The sequence below is a fragment of the Squalius cephalus genome, assembly GCF_949319135.1.
Source record: "Squalius cephalus genome assembly, chromosome: 8".
Lineage (NCBI taxonomy): Eukaryota > Metazoa > Chordata > Actinopteri > Cypriniformes > Leuciscidae > Squalius > Squalius cephalus.
Genome location: NC_137129.1, coordinates 26,141,299 through 26,165,386, shown reverse-complemented (window position 1 = coordinate 26,165,386; position 24,088 = coordinate 26,141,299). Strand labels below are relative to the sequence as shown.

Genomic DNA, 24,088 nt, shown 5'->3' with positions numbered 1-24,088 from the left:
GAAGCAAGTCGTTCTCAGGAGCGCGAGAAGTGTGGCCAAGGGACGCAGCGTCTCAGGGAACAAGGGTTACAGTCATAACCCGACAAGTTCCCTTTTGAGGGAACTCGCGCTGCGTCGAGAATTGACACTTTGGGGAACGAAATGCTCAGGAGACAACTGTGCCCGCATCGTGACTGAGTCCCATACTACCCCCAGGAAAATGGTTCTCTGCAGAGGAACTAATGAACTCTTCTTGACATTGAGTCTTAATCCTAAGAACCTTAGATGATTCAGAACAACATCTCGATGTTGAACCACCATTTCCTCTGACTGTGCCAGAATGAGCCAGTCGTCGATGTAGTTGAGGATGCGAATGCCTTGAAGTCTCAGAGGAGCAAGAGCAGCATCCATGCATTTCGTGAAGGTGCGAGGTGACAGTGCTAGGCCGAATGGAAGAACTCTGTACTGATACGCTTCTCCCCCAAAAGCGAACCATAGAAACTTCCTGTGTTGGGGAAGGATGGATATGTGGAAGTGATCATATTTTAGATCTATCGTGACAAACCAGTCCTCGGACGTGATCTGACTCATGATAATAGGTATGGTTAGCATTTTGAACCTGAATCTCCTCAGAGACCAGTTCAATACCCTGAGATCTATAATAGGACGTAACCCCCCATCCTTCTTAAGAACTATGAAGTACCGGCTGTAGAACCCAGCCTCCCTCTCCTGAGGAGGACGCTGCTCTATGGCTTCCTTTGTTAAGAGGGACTGAACTTCTTGTTCCATGACCAGACCCTGCTCGTGGCTGACCAGCGTGTGCACAACCCCGCTGTACTTTGGTGGATGATACTCGAACTGAATTCTGTACCCCTTTTCCACTGTGTGCAGGACCCACTGAGATATATTTTGAAGACCTTTCCATGTGTCTAGATAACTACTAGGGGGACCAGTCTCGAGAGACTGACCTCTGGTGTTATATTTGGGATTTCGGTGACCTGAAGCAATTGACTGGCAGGAACTAACCGATTTAATTTTTCTACAGGCCTCATGAGAGGAAGCAAACTCGACAGGGCCGCAATATTTTCGGGCGGACACTGCGATTTACGTTCGCTGGAAACTGATGTGTCCCGAAGCGCATTTAGCGGCAGGAGGCAAACATCGATTTCCTGAGGGCTCCGCGAAGGAGCGAGCTGTTGTTGTTCGATCGCGGGGGGGACCACCCTCAGAGGCCTGCGCATCGCATCAGGACCTCTTTGCCGAAGCCTTCCTCGCCTGAATGACAGTCCTCATATCTGCCTTCGGCTTAGAAGACTTTGGTTGAGGGTGTTGCCTCTGGCTCCAGGCCTTTTGCGGGGGAGCACGAGAGGCAACACTCTCTTTCTGCTGCTGCAGGTATGAGGACCTGGTGGCTGCCTCGTAGAACCTGGTGGCTGCCTCGCAGAACCACGAGACCTAGGACAACGGCGGGGGATAAGTTGTTTAAAAGCGGCTGACTGTCGTTTCGCCTCCTGAAACCTCTCAACGACAGTGTTGACTACGTCGCCGAAGAGGCCAGAAGACGAAATTGGGGCATCGAGGAGGAAGGCCCTGTCCTTGTCCCCGATGCCCGACAGATTCAGCCACAGATGTCTCTCCGTAGCTACCAAACCTGCCATGGAGCGGCCAATGGCGCGGGCCGTCTCCTTGGTAGCCCGGAGAGACAAGTCGACCGCTCGACGCATCTCTCTAATGTCGTCGAGGGCGACCTCCCCACTGTCGTCCACCTCTTTGAGGAGGTTTGCCTGGTATGCCTGCAGGAGCCCCATCGTGTGCAGGCATGCACCAGCCCGACCTGCCGCCATGTATGCCTTCCCAATGAAGGCCGATGTTCTACGGCAGGGCTTGGAGGGAAGCGGCGGAGCTCTCAGGGACGATGCAGCATCGGGCGAGAGATGGGATGCAAATGTCGCTTCAACCCGTGGCATCGTCCCATAGCCCTTCTCTTTCGAACCTATAACGGAAGAATATAGGTGGCCATTGGGGCTCGAAAGTCTAGAAGAGGAGGGCACCTCGGTGTGGAGATCTGTGAAAAAACGGGAGGCTCCGGCGCAAAGGCTGTGACCGGGCTTGCAGGAAGCGAGTGTACTTTTTCTTGTCGCTTCCTGCTTCTTTGGTGGCCATTCGATATTTAACTTAGCCACTGCCCTGGTCACAACCTCCAGCAGCTCCTCAAAGGCAGGAGAATGGGGTGGCGAGTCCTCACATTCTCCCACCTCGATGCTCAAAATATCCAACTCCTCGGAGCCAGATAATTCGAGCATCGGGTCCTCTTCACGGGCGGAAGAAGCCGCACAGTGAGTTTCCAATCTGTGAGCGGGACCAATGGAGCTGGCCTCTGAATATTGAGAAAGGGCCAAGGCCATCTCAACATCATCAGCCAACTCCATCTGCGATCCCCATGAATACAAGCTCCGCTCTGCCTCGACAGACATGGGACCTGATCCACGGGGAGCGCGTGCCTGGCCTGATTCATTGAACAGGCTCAAACAGGAGCGGAGCATTCTCAGGGGCATTTGATCACAATTTGCACAGACAGCACCCTCGAGCGCTGCCCATGCATGCTCCACTCCCAGACAAACAACACAATAGCACGGGCAAGGGGACGCACACTGTCTGAATTGCTTATCTTGACTTTTGCTCGCCATGATATTTTTTAATGTAGAGATAACGTGAGACAAACAACACCAAATAAGACACACAGTCACACAGAACACTTGCTGAAGAACAGAAGCTGGCGCTGTTGTGATCCGGCGTCCTTTCATAGCTTCCGCATCACCGTCACATGCGGCGTCACGAGTGACGTCATGACGCAACACCAATCAAGATAGGACTAGTTCCATACAGGCTTCAGATGCGTCACGCTAAAGGCGTTCCCCAAAGTGACCATTCTCGACGCAGCGTGAGTTCCCTCGAAAGGGAACTCAAGGTGCATGTGGGAGCTAAGTTTGTAATGATCAGCCCAATCGGTTGAGTTACATGGATTAAAAATGGAGTCAGATTAAACTGTGTGAGGTTGGGAGTGTTTAAAAAGATGAGACAAACAACAGAAATAGAATGAATAAATAAAATGTATTTACAGTGATCACAGGGAACTTAAAACAACACAATAAAACTAAAATAACTTAGGCTGTTAAAAGAGTGCATTTTCACCATACCGTAAATCCATTAGAATCATACCCCTAAAATGCTAAACTAAAATGCATGTTTGAGCTGTTTTAACTGAAAGCAACTTTTATATTTATCTTATATTTATATTTAGTCTCCACGTATTTATTTAATTGTTGAGTAGCTAAGTAATAATATCCTCTGCGGGGTGGCCAATCAGAATTTATTGAGGTCTGTGCCATGTAGATCCGCCCCTGGATATTATTAGCTGAAAGTAACAACGCAGTGTGAAAGCAGAGGCCGGCAATCACACATGCGACAACAGGCAGAAATATTTGCGTGCTTTCAAGGTGAGAATTGCGGGGAGTTGGATCTTTGTGAATATGTATCTTCATATTTACTTAAATTTAATAAATATTAATATAAAATTCTATAGCTCTGATTGTTTTTAAAGTGTCATTTGGCCGCCCGCCACTAAGATGGGTCATTGCCCTCTTTGGCTTGCTGAATGTACAAGGCAAACTGTCTGCTTAAATACACTGAAATAAGAATGCGATATTTATCTTTCAATCAGTTACAGGCCATTCACACAGAATTGATTTTTGCGGTTAAAAACTTGAGATGCAGGCTACTGCTGGTCTAGTTAAACTTAAAAGTTAAACTTTTTTTAACATTTATATGTAACAAGCAAAATATTTATCCGAACTGATGCAGCGGAACTGATATCTTTCTCACATTAGTTTTTAATGTTATTTAAAGTACATTATGATAAATGTTTTGCTGGTTACATATACATTTCAGCTGTAAATAAATTTGAAATGTTAGCTGGATAATCTTCATTACCATAGTGATGTATGTTTATGCTGAAAAATAATTCTATAATAATAATTTAAAAAAACATCTTTCAAGTGTAGTTAGTTAGCTCATGTGATTTATGTTTCGTTCTTCAGAACTTCTGCTAAGGGAACTTATTCATCCAATTAATGATGAAGAACAAGAAGGTCCCCAGTTTGAGTCCCGGCTTAGTGTGGAGGCCTTTTTGTGTTTGTATGTTCTCCCAGTGCTCCAGTTTCCCCCACAATGATGGACTGCAGCCTAGGATGCTGGGATAAGTATCCATCATCCCTGCAACACTCAAACGGGACAAGTTGATAATCAATAAATATATAATCAAAATAATCATAAAAACCTACTTGAAAATAAGATTAAAGGTGCTCTAAGTGATGTCACACGTTTTTTTTTTGGCCAAAATATTTTTTGTCACATACAGCAAACATCTCCTCACTATCCGCTAGCTGCCTGTCCTCTGAACACACTGTAAAAAAATGCGGTCTCTGTAGACAGCCCAGGCTCCACAAGCGGCAAGAAAAACAAACTGGCCCAGTCTGGACCACGAAACATAACAAACAGTAGGTGCGTTTCCATTGCAGATTTGCATTAAGTCCAGAATTTACATCGGAAAAGCGTTCAAAAGGTGGCGAGAACTCCTCCGGCAGAAGGGCTTCCAATCCGAAATTCAGGTGGCTCTGTTTTTGCTGGACAGGTGGGTAAATCCAGTTTGTTTTTTCTAAATGGTTCATGACTGTTTCAGGAAGCATGGAAAGGAGGGGGGTGGGGGGATGGGATGAGGAGGAGGGAGGGTCGAGCTAGCCTCCGTTTTGTTTGACAATACTTTGAACGTCAACAAGAAGTGACGTCACCCAACATCGCTTAGAGCACCTTTAATATATTGATTATTAGACTTACATATCCATTTACACACTCATTCTGGACCATGTGGTGAGAGAGAAAGGGAAGCAAAAATAGCATATCCAGGCCAGATTGCCTTTGAAAGGGTGACATTAACAGCTTCAAAGGATTAGAATAAGGATTATAGAATATTTCTGTGTCAAATACAGTAGCGTCCCTCTGGGCGCAGCACCATTGTAAGGGACTTGTTCTAAGGATGAACTTCACGGAATAATAGGCTCAAGGGTGCTCTATAGCCACTGGGTCTAAAACACACACACACACACACACACACACACACACACGTTTCAAGTTCAAAGTACATGTTTCAAATAGCCATGTTTCACTGTCAAAGAAAAATGCTAATTGGTAATTGTGCCATGTATGATTGTGCGTCTGACATGGGGAAACTTTAATTTAGTTCAATTCACATTTATTTGTATAGCGATTTTCACAATACATATTGTTTCAAGCAGCTTTAAAGAAAATTCATGTCTACATTACAATTTAAAGTGATCTGTTATCAGACTGTGTCCAAGTAATTAATTTCAGAAATGTACATATAAAAATCACGCAGTTAGCTAAAATCATGTTTAAGTTTTAGGCAGAAACAATGAGCTCATTAAAGTATTTAATTACAAGTTGTGAACATAATGATTACAATATATAGAACATTTAGGAAAACTTTATGTTTAGATGCTGGTGAGGTCTGGATGTACAATCACAAAGGTAGAGAAATTTATAACCACACGTAAGTTTCTGTTTTAACCCTGAAATGGCACTCCTGATTCAATTAATGAGTAGTTATTAGAGTAGGAAGAGTAGGAATTAGTCAATTAATCAATTAGTCAACAACTCATTAAGCCTTTAATTAATTTAATCAGGTGTGCCATTTCAGGGTTAAAACAGAAACAGCCTGTCAGGGGGTCCCTGCAGGAGAGGTTGAGAACCACTGCACCAGTGGCGTAACTTTGTTTTAAAAAGTGGGTGGGACAGGTGGGACAGGTGGGACAGGTGGGAGGGGTAACTCAATGCTAAATCATAAAACAGATGTATGTTCAATAACATTACGATGTCCAGCAATCGATTTAAATAGTACAGTGATTGGGTTTAATTAGTCGTTTAATGAGGCCTATTATATGTTGATCCGACTGATCAAAGTGTGTATTTAAATGGTCCAGGGGCAGAACTTTCGCCCAGCGTGTCAGAGGTTCTGGGTTCTAATCAGCACTCATTTAGTTTAGTTTTTTTTCCCTCGATTATGTTTTTCAGTGGTTGTATATCAGGCAGGGACACGTTTGTGTGCATTTTATTTTGTAATTTAACTGGAACGATTAGAGAGTCTCTCCACAACGGATTGAAGCGCGCGTCCGAGTGAAGACTGTGCGCGAGCCACAAACAAACACAGTATCCGACCGTGCCACTGATCGCAGCGGCAACGAGCACTTTGATTACTTGATTTCAAAAACAACACATTTCAATGCTAGATCATCGCCTCTTATTTGACAAACGAACGAAATTAATGCTCTGGTAGTTAACTGGAGATGTTTTGTTTATTTGTATTGGTACATTCGTGCCACGAGATGTTTCAAAAGTGATGGGGACAATATCGACCTTAGCAAAAAGTGGTGGGGACATGTCCCACTCGTCCCACCCGCAAATTACGCCTATGCACTGCACTAATACATCATGGGGTGGTCACACTAAATTTTAAGCCTGCAGTAAATATATAGGCAGTGAGATATGTCACTCTCCAAGGCTTCTGTTTTAAATAAATTATAAATCAAAAATGGAATTGTTAAAGGGTAACTCGCCAAAATGCAACCTAGGGATGGGCCGAGTGCAAGTGGAAAAAGGTAAATTGCAGGTCTCATATGAAATTATGAGAAATTCACTTTCTTCGGTTCAGAGGGCAGCCAAAGCTGCTAAGTGTAAATATTGTTCTGATCTGATTACGAAAAATCGGCAAAACCCTCATGTCCTCTTTTCCACTATTGACTCTGTGCTAAATCCACCTGTTAATCTTTTCCCTGAGCCTTCTGTCTCCCTTTGTGAAAGTTTGGGAAACTTTTTCACAAATAAGGTATTGGCTATTAGATCTCAAATGGCTCAAACTGGATATACTATGTCAGAGATTCCTTTATACTCCTCCACATGGTCTGTGTTTGAGCCACTCAATTTTGCACTCTTGTAAGGAAATTGTGGATCGCCTTAAGCCCACTTCATGCCCACATGATATTGTTCCTTCACATTTCCTCAAACAAACTATGGATGCAATTGGTCCAGGTCTATTATCAGTCATTAATAAATGCTTATATACGGGCACTGTTCCAGTCTGCCTTAAACATGCTGCGATAACACCATATATTAAAAAACCTAATCTTGATTCTTCATCTCTTTCCAGTTTTCGACCTATTGCAAATCTTCCTTTTATATCAAAGATCATGGAGAACGTTGTACTGGCTCAATTACAATCTTTCCTGTTAAACAGTTCTATCAATGAAGTTCTTCAATCAGGTTTTAAAGCTTTACATAGCACTGAATCTGCTCTTTTAAGAGTCTTAAATGATATCTCACCACTGACTCAGGCAAACAAATGGCTTTGGTCCTGTTAGATCTAAGTGCTGCTTTTGACTTAGGACGTTGTGGCTCTGTTTTACAGTGGTTTCACTCTTACTTGTCAGATAGATGTTTTACTGTTCCCTTTCGTAGTCACTCCGAGTTACGTCGGATGACGACGAATGGGGTTTCGCTTAGAAAGCCTATCATCTTCGAGTATATAAAACGAGCCAATGGCAATGAAATGCCATGGGTCTGCGGAATTTGCATAGTGTATCTCCGCCCCACCCTGGGGGTATATAAGGAAGTGCGCTGGCAACATGCAGATATGTTTTCGCTTCGGAGCCAAGTTAATCACTTCACTCCACAGCCAATTCCTGAGTATTCTCTCTACTTCTCTTCGAGACGAGCCTCTCTCCAGGTGTTGGTGTGACAGCGAGTTCCAGCGAGTGCACATTCCCTGCTTATCTGTGCAGTGATTTGCCAGAGTGTGTGTGTTCATCTCCCTGGTCGCTTCAACACTTGCGGAGAAATCTCCTTTCTAAAAGAGCTTGCACGTGGCACGTCTTTTTAAAGATGCCTCGCCCGTGCACTTCTGGTTGCGGTCTATACATTTCTGACTCTGATGGGCACAATCGCTGTCTTGTGTGTCTGGGTATTGACCACGCTAAGGCAGCGTTTGTGGATGAGTCATGTTCCCATTACGGGAACATGCCCATCGCACGGTTGCGGTCGAGACTCAATGACCTTCATGGTAGAGTCCCCTCATCCGCACCCCGATTTACAAGCTCCACGAGAGCTGGTACTTCGGCTGGCGGCCAGGGTGACCTGAGGGTTACGGTGTGGAATAAAGCGCTTGCTATTCCACGCTCCACACCTCCCTCTAGCACTGTGCAACCCGTGAGTGTTCCAAATGAGCCCGCGGTACAGTCCTCTGACTTGCCGCGGGTTTCATTCTGCGCTCCAGAGGAAAATGTGATGTTGATCGCTGCATCACAAGGTGGGCAGGAGTCCTTGGGAAGTGACGATTCGGCTGTGCTGACACCTTCGGGTGTCCCAGCATTGCCCGAGTCTGATCCCGAGCTGACGGCCATGCTTTCCCGGGCAGCCGCGGCCATTGGTCTTGAGTGGTCCCCGCCACCTGATCCAGTGCGCTCGGGGCTGGTCGATTGGTTTTTGGGGGCGGCTGCTGATCCTCGTCAGCGTCCGACCCCAATGCCTTTCTTCCCGGACGTGCATGAGGAGGTCACGAGGTCCTGGAAGGCACCCTTGTCTTCCCGTGATCGCTCGGCGGCCTCCTCCACCTTTCCTCCTCTCGACCAGGCGGCTGCCAAAGGGTACACTGGGGTTCCCCAGGTTGAACGCTCTGTTGCCATGCAACTATGTCCTCAGAGTGCTTCTTCCCGTGGCGACCCTAAGCACCCCTCCAAGACCTGTTGGTTCTCCTCCACCCTTGTGGTGAAGGCCTATAGAGCTGCGTGGCAGGCAGCCTCCTCACTGCATGCTATGGCGACACTCCAGGTCTACCAGGCCCAGATGTTGCGTGACATGCACGAGGGGAGGACTGACCCAGGGCTCTTCGATGAGCTGCGTGCCGCCACCGACCTTGCTCTTCGAGCGACGAAGGTGACCGCGCGCTCCCTGGGTCAGGTGATGTCCACTTGTGTGGTCCAGGAGAGACACCTGTGGCTTAACCTGGCTGATATGCGGGAGGCTGAGCGAACCCGTTTCCTCGACACCCCCATATCCCAGGCTGGCCTCTTCGGCGGGGCAGTCGAGGACTTTGCCCAGCAGTTCTCGGCTGCCCAGAAGCAGACTGAGGCTCTAAAACATGTCCTGCCCCTATGGCCCACTGCTGCCTCCACCCAGCCGTCGGCACAGGCACCTCAGTCTGCTCGCCGCCGAGGACGCCCTCCTGCGGTTCCCCCCCTCCCGCACGGCCCCAGCAGCAGCCTTCACCCGGGCCGCGCCGTGGAGGAAGCCGCAGGAAGGCGTCACAGCCCCCTCCAGCCCCGCGCCCCGCTAAACGCCAGGCCAAGCGGCGCTCCTGAGACGGGCTGCTCAGAGATGGCTCTCAGTTCTGTGCAGGAGACGGTAGCAGGGCCGCTCCTTCCCCCGGTGGAGGGCCGGGGGAGAATCCTTGGTTTTCCCACCCCCGCTACTCGTCCCTCGATGGGCAGCACCCTAATGTGGTTAAAGACAGAACTGACACACCCATCTCTGAGCCCACAGAGGTCGCGGATGACAGTGCGCACCACTCACGAGCCTCGCCACTCTCGCCCCCCTCTGTCGCCAGATCCCTGCACGCCCCCGTGGGACGCTGGTCCTCCCCTGGCCTCCTCTGGCAGGACGCGCCTAATGACCGTGCCCCCGCACCGGCCGCTATGCCACCCACGCCTGGGCCGGTCATTCCGCCTCGCTGCACCACCGAGGGTACGTCTGTGGTCCGCATGACCCACCCTGGTACAGTTTTTGGAAGCCTGGTTACAGATTCCTGGACTGTCCCGCTGGGTCGCGAGGACCATCAGGCTCGGCTACGCGATTCAGTTCACACGATCTCCTCCCCGCTTCAAGGGAGTCCGCTTCACTATGGTCGGTGGTAATGCCCCTGTCATGAGAGCGGAGCATGAGTGCTTTCGAGGGGCAGGCATACCAGTACGCGGTTCTCCCTTTCGGGCTAGCCCTGTCTCCTCGCATCTTCACGAAGGTCGTCGAGGCAGCCCTTGTTCCTCTACGGGAACACGGGGTTCGCATCCTGAACTATCTCGACGACTGGCTGATCCTAGCTCACTCTCGAGATCAGGTTTGCGAACACAGGGACCTAGTGCTCCGGCACCTAGCTCGTCTGGGCCTTCGGGTCAACTGGGAGAAGAGCAAACTCTGCCCCGTGCAGAGGATCTCTTTTCTCGGTATGGAAATCGACTCGGTCGCCATGTGCGCGCAGCTTATGAGCGAGCACGCGCAGTCTCTGCTGACTTGCCTTCGCCAATTCGAGGGCAAGAGTGCGGTTCCACTGAAACTATTTCAGAGGCTCCTGGGGCATATGGCATCCGCAGCCGCAGTAACGCTGCTCGGATTGCTTCATATGAGACCGCTTCAGCTTTGGCTTCGCGATCGAGTCCCGAGGTGGGCATGGCATCACGGCACGCTCCGAGTTCCAGTGACTCCGACCTGCCGTCAGACCTTCACCCCGTGGTCGAACCTCAGTTTTCTTCGGGCCGGAGTGCCCTTGGAACGAGTTTCCAGGCATGTTGTTGTATCAACAGATGCCTCCACCACGGGCTGGGGCGCCATGTGCAATGGACATGCTGCCGCGGGCTCCTGGACAGGACCCCAGCGCCTTTGGCATATCAATTGTCTCGAGTTGTTGGCTGTACGTCTTGCCCTGCACCGCTTCCGTGCGTTGCTCAGGGGTCAACACGTACTAGTCCGATCAGACAATACCGCGACTGTAGCGTACATCAACCGTCAAGGTGGTCTGCTCTCCCGCCGTATGTCACAACTCGCCCGCCACCTCCTCATATGGAGTCAGAAGCATCTGAGGTCGCTTAGAGCCATTTATATCCCGGGAGACCTGAACCAGACGGCCGACGAGCTGTCTCGGCTTCGGCCTCTCGCTGGAGAATGGAGACTCCATCCCCAGACGGTTCAGCTGTTTTGGGACCAGTTCGGGGACGCACAGGTAGACCTGTTTGCCTCCCACGACTCGTCCCACTGCGACCTGTTTTATTGCCTGACCGAGGGCACGCTCGGCACGGATGCACTGGCGCACAGCTGGCCGCGGGGCCTCCGCAAGTATACGTTTCCCCCAGTGAGCAATCAGGGAGGATGAGGAGCAGGTAATTTTGGTTGCCCCGTATTGGCACAACCGCACCTGGTTCCCAGAACTAGTACTCCTCGCGACAGCACCTCCCTGGCCAATTCCTCTGAGGAAAGACCTGCTTTCTCAGGGACGGGGCACCTTATGGCACCCTCGTCCCGATCTTTGGAACCTCCACGTGTGGCTCCTGGACGGGACGAGGCAGGTTTGAGTACCCTATAGTGTTGTCACGATACTAGAATTTCTAACTTCGATACGATACCTTGAAAAATATCGATATTCAATACCATTTTCGATACCACGGAGAAAAAACTGCCACAATATTAAGGTTTTTTTTATTTTTTATTTAAAGCTAAATATAACAAGTCTAGAACATGACAATGAGGTATATTTTACATGAACAAAAATGTCCTGAAGTAGTGCACTTGTTCAAAAGCATTAATGCTGGTTAATACACTAACGTTATTTGATTAACATATTTAAACGCAAACGTGCTTGCATAATGCGAAAACAATGCTCACTGGATCGACATGAAGTCAAGTCACCTTTATTTATATAGTGCTTTTAACAATACGGATTGTGTCAAAGCACTTAACAGTATCAAATTGGAGGATAGAGGATAGAGTTTATAATAATATTAAACATTCAATTTTCAGTTAAAGGCATTTCATTATTGAATTCAGAGATGTTTGCAGAGATGTCATTGTCTAGCTCAGTTTAGTTTAATTAGTATCTGTGTAATCAAATTGATGATAATCGCTAATGAAGGCAAATTGCAGAATTAAATAATAATTTTTGGAATAAAGTTTAATAAGCACAAGTTATTTTACATCTGACCACAGTTAAAATATTTATTTGTCTAAGATTCCTCAGTCAGATTATATTAACTTTAAGAATTACGGTGAAAAAACGAGACAACACACACTCATATCAACAACAATACTAGGCCTTCTTGGTTAACCCTCTGGGGACCAAGCTGTTTTTGGGGTCCTTGAGATGTTCTGACATGCCTTGATATTTGTGCTTTTTTCAGTTATTTATAAACATGTTAATGGCAAAGGTGTAAATTCACTCTATATAGCACAAACAGGGCTACCATAATATGCGAGCAACGTGCATGTAGATGTTTGTATTTTTAAGAGAATAATGTTTATGCGTGGTTATTGGAAAAAAATAAAATGAAAGTTGCTGATTTAAGAACACAAAACACATAATAAATATGTGTCCACAAGACTTTTGACTAATTGATGTTGTCCCTTTGAGTTCTAGCTTCAAAATTATATGAAAATCATCCTGCCTGATTGTTCACATGAAACACTACATTGATTTAAACATTGTAAAACAGTTTTTTTTGTCAGAAGAGGTTTATGCGTGGGAGTGGTAATGGGTCATCAATATTAATGAGATTCAGACCAGAGGTGTGACATAGACGCTCCCCCAAGTGTTAATGGGTCATCAGTGAGGCAGCCTGAACAAAGAATGAGGAGATTCAAATGTTTTGTTTTTCAATCTGTTTTATTGTAATTTTGTAAAAACAAAAGTAAAGGCAGGTATCTCACAGTAAATGCTTATGCCCCGTTGATGCGGGCTCTAAGCAAATCAAATGTGACCATATATTACATATATGTGACCTTTTATATTAACATTACCAATCAATAATTGTTATATTGTGCTTGCATAACAACACATTTGTTGCAAAGCCACACAGGCACATATAGGCTACATTTGTATCATCAGTATAAGTATATAAACAAAATGTAACTAACATCTGTAAAATAGTAGGTAAATATGTACTTACTCTTTTTGATTTTTGTTGCTGTGTGTCCTCGTTGCAGTGGAAGGCGAGAGTGAACAAGCTACATTCCTTTTAAAAAAAGTTACAAAACATATGTAACATCAACCAATCTCCAAAAATAAATAATAAAGTCATACAGGCTCATATTATTAACACTAAGTATAAACAAAATTGAACTAACACCTGTAAAATAGTGGGTAAATATGTACTTACTCTTTCTGATTTCTGACTGTGTTGCTAAGCGCACTCCGAGTTGCAGGCGGAGGTAGTGATGAAGCTACATTCCTTTTAAAAAAGTTGAAGAATATTATTACATAAATATAACTATAGTAGCATTAGTCTATAATGAATTACTGATGTAAATAACACATTTGTGCACTTCATTAACTGGGTATATTTACACATTTCAGCACATTTACACACATTTACAACTGATATTTGCGAGCATGCATCGTTAATGATAATGAGGCAGCATTTATATAGTCAAAATATAATCTAAACACCTACTTTCTAAAATAATTTCTAAATTCTATCTTTCATACATAATGATCTAAACATATCATTTAGGCTACACATACAAATACAAATTTCCTAACCAAGGGGTGTAGCATATGTACACAAAAAAACAAAACAAAACATTTTTAACGTTGAAATGGTACGAGATATTAAATTCATGGTATAGATATGCACTTTCATTAGATCGTGTTGAATAGGTAGATATAAAATGTCAGTACTCTGGATGGCAAGTCCACCCAGTATAATATGTAAGCTCATGTTTTGAATAGCTTGTCAATTAATGCAAGTAAGAATAAATACTTACTCATCCGAAATTCTATCCACGGCTGGATCAAGTCGCTCTTCAAAATACAAACGGTCGTCATCAGAGTAGTCGCGCTCCTCTTCTGATGAAAATCTGGACTCTTCGTCGCTAGTATCCAGGACGAACTGAAGGGCTTCCGCACCGGTGTACCGTGTCATCTTCCCAACGCGCAGGTGACGAAATGATGAAACTTGAAGCGTTTAATGCATTTGCTTGGGGGCGTTTACCTGTTTTGCATAGATGGCTTAGCACATTATCTTGTGAATAGCGCGCTCCGTGAGTAGGCGTGAACGAATTAAAGTCAATGAGCTCGTAATGAGCTCGACTGGAATCGCTCTCTTTTTATACAGATTACAGAAGCTGATAATATTTGTTTTTTATATAAATGACTTCATTTAACAGATGCGATCTCAAGCTTTATGCCCGTGGGTCTGTTTGCCTGTTTGACTGAATTTTCGCGGAGTTATAGATCATTTTCGAACGCGTTTCAAATGGGAGTTTACTGACAGAGAGAAGGCAGAAATCGCATCATGTTAAAGTTTCTTTATTTGTCAAAAAGCAAAACACTTTATTTTTAGTGTGAGTATACAGAAAAAAAATAGAAACTGAACAGGATCGATTGATGTATAACACGAAAATTAAAGATCAAAATTAACAGAGCATTTTGTGTTTATTTTTCATTGCTAAAAAAAAAAAACGAGCAAAACGCGCCGGCGCGTTTTTGGTCCCCAGAGGGTTAATGTTTCAGAAATGTTAAAATGAGAAGAGTTATCAACCTCTCGAAATTATTTATATAGATCCGGGTGTCGGTCTTTCAGGTGCTTTGCTATATTAGGCCCGATCACACCTAACACGTTTTTCAGGTTCGAAAACGCGAGGCACACAGCACTGCCCCATCAGAACACAGCACACAGCACTGCCCCACACAGAACGAGCAGTGCGCTGCGTTTTTTATGCTGCTAAGCAACCACTGAAACAGCTGTCCTGTCAGTCAAGTAAACGTCAAATCAGCTTTTCATTAACTTTATTTACTTTCTGTTAACATTGTGGTAGTTACAGTTTGTGAAGCGACCAGCGGTGGTGGCTACCATCACTTCTGCTAGAGCATCGTCCACGAGACATGCCTATGCATTGAAGTGGAACCTCTTCGTCAACTGGTGTAGAAGAACATCTAGAACCCACGAAATGCCCGATCAGTGTCGTGCTTTCCTTCCTGCAAGAGGGGTTGGAGCGAAGGCTGTCTCCCTCCACCCTGAAAGTGTATGTTGCCGCCATTGCCGGACATCACAACGCAGTTGATGGTAAGTCTCTGGGAAAGCACGACCTGATCATCAGGTTCCTGAGGGGAGCAAGGAGACTGAATCCTCCTCGCCCTCCCCTCGTACCCTCTTGGGACCTCTCAGTGGTTTTAACTGCCCTGCAGAGTGCTCCCTTTGAGCCTCTGCAATCAGTGGAGCTTAAGTTCCTGTCAATGAAGACAGCGCTCCTGGTTGCATTGGCCTCCATCAAGAGGGTAGGGGACCTGCAGGCATTTTCGGTTGACGAAGCGTGCCTGGAATTCGGACCGGCTAACTCTTACGTGATCCTGAGACCCCGGCCTGGATATGTGCCCAAGGTTCCCACCACTTCCTTTCGAGACCAGGTGGTGAACCTGCAAGCGCTGCCCTTGGAGGAGGCAGACCCAGCCTTGGCACTGCTCTGTCCAGTACGCGCACTCCGTGCTTACGTAGACAGAACGCAGTGTTTCAGGACCTCGGATCAGCTCTTTGTCTGTCGTGGTGGGAAGCTGAAGGGAAAGGCTCTCTCCAAGCAAAGGTTGTCTCACTGGATAGTGGACGCCATTGCTTTGGCTTACCAGCAGCAAGGTCGACCGTGCCCCCTTGGTGTGACGGCTCACTCCACCCGGAGTGTGGCATCCTCTTGGGCTCTAGCGCATGGCGCCTCGCTAACAGACATCTGCAGAGCTGCAGGCTGGGCGACACCTAACACATTCGCGAGATTCTACAATCTCCGAGTGGAGCTAGTTTCTTCTCATGTACTCGCTTCAACTAGCCGGTACTAGATTCTGCTCAGGTGTCTTCGCTTGCTCGCCATTCCTCTCCACGGGCGGGATACGTGCGATATTCCCTCAGGTGAGCCTAATAAGCCCTGAGTCTCCTCCAGCACTGTCGACGTCAACGCCAGAGTTGCCACCGGCAGCTTTCGCGCTTGGCTAGGTGCCTCCATGTGCATGGTTCCCCCTCTGGGTGACCCCCACATGTGTATTCCACTGTAAGCCTCTCTGAGCATGTGTCTTTCCCTTGGCAAGCCACCTTGCCACCCCTGGGGTTGAAATATTCCACCTGCGGCTGGACACCCCAGTGATACTCCATATTCAGCCCCCCGGGGTCATATGTGTATTCCAAGTCCCCCCCTTCGGGCTGGGCATAATTGCATATTTCCACTGAGATGCATGCCTCAAGCATGACCTGAGGCAACATGCTGCGTTTCGGCGCAGCGCCACCTACTGGTCCGGAGATATGAAAAATGGCTATTTTTGCTTTTAACTTCTGAACAGTTTGTCCAAAAATCATAAAATTGGTCTCGTTAGCTTCAGGGCAACATGCCGAGTCGACTGATATCCAATTTTACCATATCGGCCATTTTGACTGTCGGCCATTTTGAATTATGTGCTAAAATGCTGTATTTTAACAACGCATGAACGGATTGTTACGAAACTTGGCATGGGTCATCAGCACGATGCCCTGAAAGAGCGTGAGAAGTTTCGAAACAGCGCCACCTAGTGGTGAATTTTTTTTTCAAATGCTTATAACTTTGGGTGTGGTCGACTTATTTTCACGAAACTCATCTCTTTAGACTCCTGAATCGTTGCCGAGTCCAACGATACCAAACATGCTAGGTTTCGCCTTACGGTTTGTGTAGCGTTGTGATTTAGCGCTTAAAAAACATTTGGTTATATCTTCGAAACCGCTTGTCCGATCGAGACGAAACCACCGTCAGAAGTTTGGAAACATAGGTCGATAGCTACATGGTGATGCCCAAATGCCAAAATATTGATAGTAAGGGGTAGTAAAATCCAATCAAAGTCATGTGTCAGTCATTTTTTACGTGTTTTTTCATATAAATGTCTATAACTCCGAAGCGAATTGAGATATTTTCACCAAAATTGACACAAATATGCATGGGCTCACTCTGAGGACACATAAAAAAAATGGTGGGACTGAGCCTCTTGGTGGCGATATAACAGAACAAAACATGAAATTCCCATTGACTTCAATACAGTTTTGTGAATTAAAATGCTATAGTAAACAAATGCATTGGTGTAATATTACGAAACTCAGAATGTGCCATCAGCACCATCCCCTGAAGGTACCCAAAATATTTAGAGACAGCGCCACCTAGTGATCAAATGTTATGACAAAATTTCCAAAAAGGCTAATAAATATTGAATAAATCTGGCTTTTGAAATTCCACTGGTCTTAATAGATTCCTTCGGTCAAGCCGAGAACATAGATACCAAGTTTTCCTTATTTGGCCAAACTTCCTGTCCGCCATCTTGATTTTCAGTCGAAACCTACTTTTTCGAACTCCTCCTAGACAGTTTGTCCAATTTTCACCAAAATCGAATCGTATCATCTCCAGACTATGCTGAATAAAAGTTATGGATTTCGTGTCAATAGACGAAACCGTTTTCGTATAGCGCAGCAGCAAAGTTGAGGCATGATGCTAAAAGCACTATTCAGGCTTTATCTCTGCAATGCCCTGACATATTGACACCAAACTTTGTATGTGTCATTGTCATTTCACTCTGATCACATCACATCAGTTTTGTAACTGCGCCACCTATTGGTCGAAAGTGATAATCCATTAAATCATATTTTGAATGACTTTTTATATGATTTTTCAGCCATTTCACCTAAAATCCTCTTTAAATGTATTTAATTGCTCATTGTTGCAGTTGATCTGACACCTTCAGCCATGTTGGCATATCCTGTCATCTGCTTGCGCTTGGCCCCGATAATTGCTGCTTGCAGCTATATTTATTATTATTATTATTATTAGGGGCCAAGCACCGAAGGTGCGGAGGCACCTATTGTATCTGTTCCCGTTCCTATTATTATTAGGGGCCAAGCACCGAAGGTGCGGAGGCACCTATTGTATCTGTTCCCGTTCTTATTATTAGGGGCCAAGCACCGAAGGTGCGTAGGCACCTATTGTATCTGTTCCCGTTCCTATTATTAGGGGCCAAGCACCGAAGGTGCGTAGGCACCTATTGTATCTGTTCCCGTTCTTATTATTATTATTAGGGGCCAAGCACCGAAGGTGCGGAGGCACCTATTGTATCTGTTCCCGTTCTTATTAGGGGCCAAGCACCGAAGGTGCGGAGGCACCTATTGTATCTGTTCCCGTTCTTATTATTATTATTCTTCCTTCTTCCAACTGGGAGTCTATGGCAGCCCATAGAACCGAATGCGGGAAAGTTGTTTTGGTTTGACATTCTGATAGAGGACAGTCCCAACATTAAATACACCAATTTTGGTGTGTCTAAGTCATTCCCTCTAGCGCCACCACCTGTCCAAAGTTTCACTTTTATTTTGCTAATAACTTTTGAACCGTAAGGCCAATCAACAAAATTCTTTTTCTCTCTGATTCCTGAGCTCATGCCAATTCGATTGCACCCTATGACGTCATTTCCGTCATAACAATATGGCCGCCATTTTGAATTTATCTAAAAAGCTACTTTTTCGAACTCGTCCTAGACGGTTTGTCCGATTTGCACGAAAATTAAACCAGATCATCTACAGACCATGCTGACAAAAAGTTATGGAATTCAAGTTGATTCGCTTAACAGTTTTCGATAAACCCACGAATAAATTTTACGTAGCGCTTGCGAAAACAGATGTAAAGCCGTATCTCCGCAACGCTTTATCAGATTCAGACCAAAGTTGGTACATGTCATCACAAGCATGACCTGAGGCTACATGCTGTGTTTCGGCGCAGCGCCACCTACTGGTCCGGAGATATGAAAAATGGCTATTTTTGCTTATAACTTCTGAACAATTTGTCCAAAAATCATAAAATTGGTCTCGTTAGATTCAGGGTAACATGCCGAGTCCACTGATATCCAATATTACCATATCGGCCATTTTGGCTGTCGGCCATTTTGAATTTTGTGCTAAAATGCTGTATTTTAAGAACACATGAACGGATTGTTACGGAACTTGGTATGGGTCATCAGCCCGATGTCCTGAAGGAGCGTGAGAAGTTTCGAAACAGCGCCACCTAGTGGTGAATTTTTTTTTTCAAATGCTTATAACTTTGGGTGTGGTCAACTTATTTTCACGAAACTCATCTTTTTAGACTCCTGAATCATTGCCGAGTCCTATGATACCAAACATGCTAGGTTTCGCCTTACGGTTTGTGTAGCGTTGTGATTTAGCGCTTAAAAAACATTTGGCTATATCTTCGAAACCGCTAGTCCGATCGAGACGAAACCACCGTCAGAAGTTTGGAAACATAGGTCGATAGCTATACGCCAATGCCCAAATGCGAAAATATTGATGTTTAGGGGTAGTAAATTCCAAACAAAGTCATGTGTCAGTCATTTTTTACGTGTTTTTTCATATAAATGCCTATAACTCTGAAGCGAATTGAGATATTTTCACCAAAACTGACACACATATGTATGGGCTCACTCTGAGGACACGTAAAAAAAATTGTGGGACTGAGCCTCTTGGTGGCGCTATAATAGAACAAAACATGAAATTCCCATTGACTTCAATAGAGTTTTGTGAAATAAAATGCTATTTTCATTCAAAACCTACTTTTTCGAACTCCTCCTACACCGATTGTCCGATTTTCACCAAAATCGAATCATATCATCTCCAGACTGTGCCGACTGAAAGTTATGGATTTCGTGTCGATTGACGAAACCGTTTTCGTATAGCGCAGCAGCAAAGTTGAGGCATGATGCTAAAAGCATTATTCAGGCTTTATCTCTGCAATGCCTTGACATATTGACACCAAACTTTGTATGTGTCATTGTCACTTCACTCTGACCACATCACATCAGTTTTGTAACTGCGCCACCTATTGGTCGAAAGTGATAATCCATTAAATCATATTTTTAATTACTGTTTATATGATTTTTCAGGCATTTCGCCTAAAATCTTCTTTAAATGTCTTTAATTGCTAATTGTTGCAGTTGATCTGACACTTTCAGCAATGTTGGCATGTCTTGTCGTCTTATTCTGCTTGGCCCCGGTAATTGCTGCTTGCAGCTATATTTATTATTATTCTTCCTTCTTCCAACTGGGAGTCTATGGCAGCCCATAGAACCGAATGCGGGAAAGTTGTTTTGGTTTGACATTCTGATAGAGGACAGTCCCAACATTAAATACACCAATTTTGGTGTGTCTAAGTCATTCCCTCTAGCGCCACCACCTGTCCAAAGTTTCACTTTTATTTTGCTAATAACTTTTGAACCGTAAGGCCAATCAACAAAATTCTTTTTCTCTCTGATTCCTGAGCTCATGCCAATTCGATTGCACCCTATGACGTCATTTCCGTCATAACAATATGGCCGCCATTTTGAATTTATCTAAAAAGCTACTTTTTCGAACTCGTCCTAGACGGTTTGTCCGATTTGCACGAAAATTAAACCAGATCATCTACAGACCATGCTGACAAAAAGTTATGGAATTCAAGTTGATTCGCTTAACAGTTTTCGATAAACCCACGAATAAATTTTACGTAGCGCTTGCGAAAACAGATGTAAAGCCGTATCTCCGCAACGCTTTATCAGATTCAGACCAAAGTTGGTACATGTCATCACAAGCATGACCTGAGGCTACATGCTGTGTTTCGGCGCAGCGCCACCTACTGGTCCGAAGATATGAAAAATGGCTATTTTTGCTTATAACTTCTGAACAGTTTGTCCAAAAATCATAAAATTGGTCTCGTTAGATTCAGGGTAACATGCCGAGTCCACTGATATCCAATATTACCATATCGGCCATTTTGGCTGTCGGCCATTTTGAATTTTGTGCTAAAATGCTGTATTTTAAGAACACATGAACGGATTGTTACGGAACTTGGTATGGGTCATCAGCCCAATGTCCTGAAGGAGCGTGAGAAGTTTCGAAACAGCGCCACCTAGTGGTGAATTTTTTTTTTTCAAATGCTTATAACTTTGGGTGTGGTCAACTTATTTTCACGAAACTCATCTTTTTAGACTCCTGAATCATTGCCGAGTCCTATGATACCAAACATGCTAGGTTTCGCCTTACGGTTTGTGTAGCGTTGTGATTTAGCGCTTAAAAAACATTTGGCTATATCTTCGAAACCGCTAGTCCGATCGAGACGAAACCACCGTCAGAAGTTTGGAAACATAGGTCGATAGCTATACGCCAATGCCCAAATGCGAAAATATTGATGTTTAGGGGTAGTAAATTCCAAACAAAGTCATGTGTCAGTCATTTTTTACGTGTTTTTTCATATAAATGCCTATAACTCTGAAGCGAATTGAGATATTTTCACCAAAACTGACACACATATGTATGGGCTCACTCTGAGGACACGTAAAAAAAATTGTGGGACTGAGCCTCTTGGTGGCGCTATAATAGAACAAAACATGAAATTCCCATTGACTTCAATAGAGTTTTGTGAAATAAAATGCTATTTTCATTCAAAACCTACTTTTTCGAACTCCTCCTACACCGATTGTCCGATTTTCACCAAAATCGAATCATATCATCTCCAGACTGTGCCGACTGAAAGTTATGGATTTCGTGTCGATTGACGAAACCGTTTTCGTATAGCGCAGCAGCAAAGTTGAGGCATGATGCTAAAAGCATTATTCAGGCTTTATCTCTGCAATGCCTTGACATATTGACACCAAACTTTGTATGTGTCATTGTCACTTCACTCTGACCACATCACATCAGTTTTGTAACTGCGCCACCTATTGGTCGAAAGTGATAATCCATTAAATCATATTTTTAATTACTGTTTATATGATTTTTCAGGCATTTCGCCTAAAATCTTCTTTAAATGTCTTTAATTGCTAATTGTTGCAGTTGATCTGACACTTTCAGCAATGTTGGCATGTCTTGTCGTCTTATTCTGCTTGGCCCCGGTAATTGCTGCTTGCAGCTATATTTCTTCATTTTTCCGACTGGGAGTCTATGGCAGCCCATAGAACCGCTTGCGGGAAAGTTATGAAATTTGGCACAATGATAGAGGAGGGTCTGACCTATCAGCATAGCAAATTTGGAGTCTCCAAGTCATTACCTCTAGCGCCACCAACTGTCCAAAGTTGCACTCATGTTTATGCTAATAACTTTTGAACCACATGGGCTAGAAACAAAATTATTTTTTTCTCTGATTCCCTAGCTCAAGCCGATTCGATTGCACCCTATGACGTCATTTTCCGTCATGAAAATTTTTCCGCCATTTTGAATTTTCCGAAAAACCTACTTTTTCGAACTCCTCCTAGGCCGTTACTCCGATTTTCACGAAATTTGAACCAGATCATCTCCAGACCATGCCGACAAAAAGTTATGGAATTCAAGTTGATTCTCTTAACCGTTTTCGATAAACCCACGAAGAAATTTTACGTAGAGCTTGCGAAAACAGACATAAGGCTGTATCTCCGCAACGCTTTATCAGATTCAGACCAATCTTGGTACATGTCATCACAAGCATGACCTGAGGCTACATGCTGCGTTTCGGCGCAGCGCCACCTACTGGTCCAGAGATATGACAAATGGATGTTTTTGCTTATAACTTCTGAATGGTTTGTCCAAAAATCATAAAATCAGTCTCGTTAGATTCAGGGCAACATGCCGAGTCGACTGATATCCAATTTTCCCAGATCAGCCATTTTGGCTGTCGGCCATTTTGAATTATGTGCTAAAATGCTGTATTTTATGAACGCGTGAACGTATCGTTACAAAACTCGGAATGGATCATCAGCACGATGCCCTGAAGGAGCCTGAGAAGTTTCGAAACAGTGCCACCTAGTGGTGAATTTTTTTCCCCAAATGCTTCCAAATGCTTATAACTTTGGGTGTGGTCGACTTATTTTCACGAGACTCATCTCATTAGAGTCCTGAATCGTTGCCAAGTCCCACGATACCAAACATGCTAGGTTTCGCCTTACGGTTTGTGTAGCGTTGTGATTTAGCGCTTAAAAAACATTTGGCTATATCTTCGAAACCGCTAGTCCGATCGAGACGAAACCACCGTCAGAAGTTTGAAAACATAGGTCGATAGCTATACGCCAATGCCCAAATGCGAAAATATTGATAGTAAAGGGTAGTAAAATCCAATCAAAGTCATGTGTCAGTCATTTTTTACGTGTTTTTTCATATAAATGTCTATAACTCTGAAGCGAATTGAGATATCTTCACCAAAATCGACACACATATGTATGGGCTCACTCTGAGGAAATGTAAAAAAAATGGTGGAACTCAGCCTCTTGGTGGCGCTATAATAGAACAAAACATGAAATCCCCATTGACTTCAATACAGTTTTGTGAAATAAAATGCTATACTAAACGAATGCATTAGTTTAATATTTCGAAACTCAAAATATGCCATCAGCACCATCCCCTGAAGGTACCCAAAATATTTTGAGACAGTGCCACCTAGTGGTCAAAAGTTGTAACAAAATTTACAAAACTGCTAATAACTTTTGAATAAATTGGCCTATTGTAATGCAACTGGTCTTAATAGATTCCTTGGGTCAAGCCGAGAACATAGATACCAAGGTTTCCTTATTTGGCCTAGCTTCCTGTCCGCCATCTTGATTTTCAGTCAAAACCTACTTTTTCGAACTCCTCCTAGACCGTTTGTCCGATTTTCACCAAAATCGAATCGTATCATCTCCAGAGTGTGCTGACTAAAAGTTATGGATTTCGTGTCTATAGACGAAACCGTTTTCGTATAGCGTAGCAGCAAATTTGAAGCATGATGCTAAAAGCACTATTCAGGCTTTATCTCTGCAATGGCTTGACATATTGACACCAAACTTTGTATGTGTCATTGTCACTTCACTCTGACCACATCACATCAGTTTTGTAACTGCGCCACCTATTGGTCAAAAGTGATAATCCATTAAATCATATTTTGAATGACTTTTTATATGATTTTTCAGCCATTTCGCCTAAAATCCTCTTTAAATGTATTTAATTGCTCATTGTTGCAGTTGGTCTGACACCTTCAGCCATGTTGGCAT

At 44.5% G+C, this 24,088-nt stretch overlaps 1 protein-coding gene across 1 annotated transcript in view; it reads left to right on the top strand.

Annotated features, from left to right (window-relative positions):
* LOC307163107 (retinoic acid receptor beta-like) overlaps positions 1-24,088 on the top strand; it is a 678,858-nt gene that overhangs the window by 183,194 nt on the left and 471,576 nt on the right. The window lies entirely within an intron of this gene.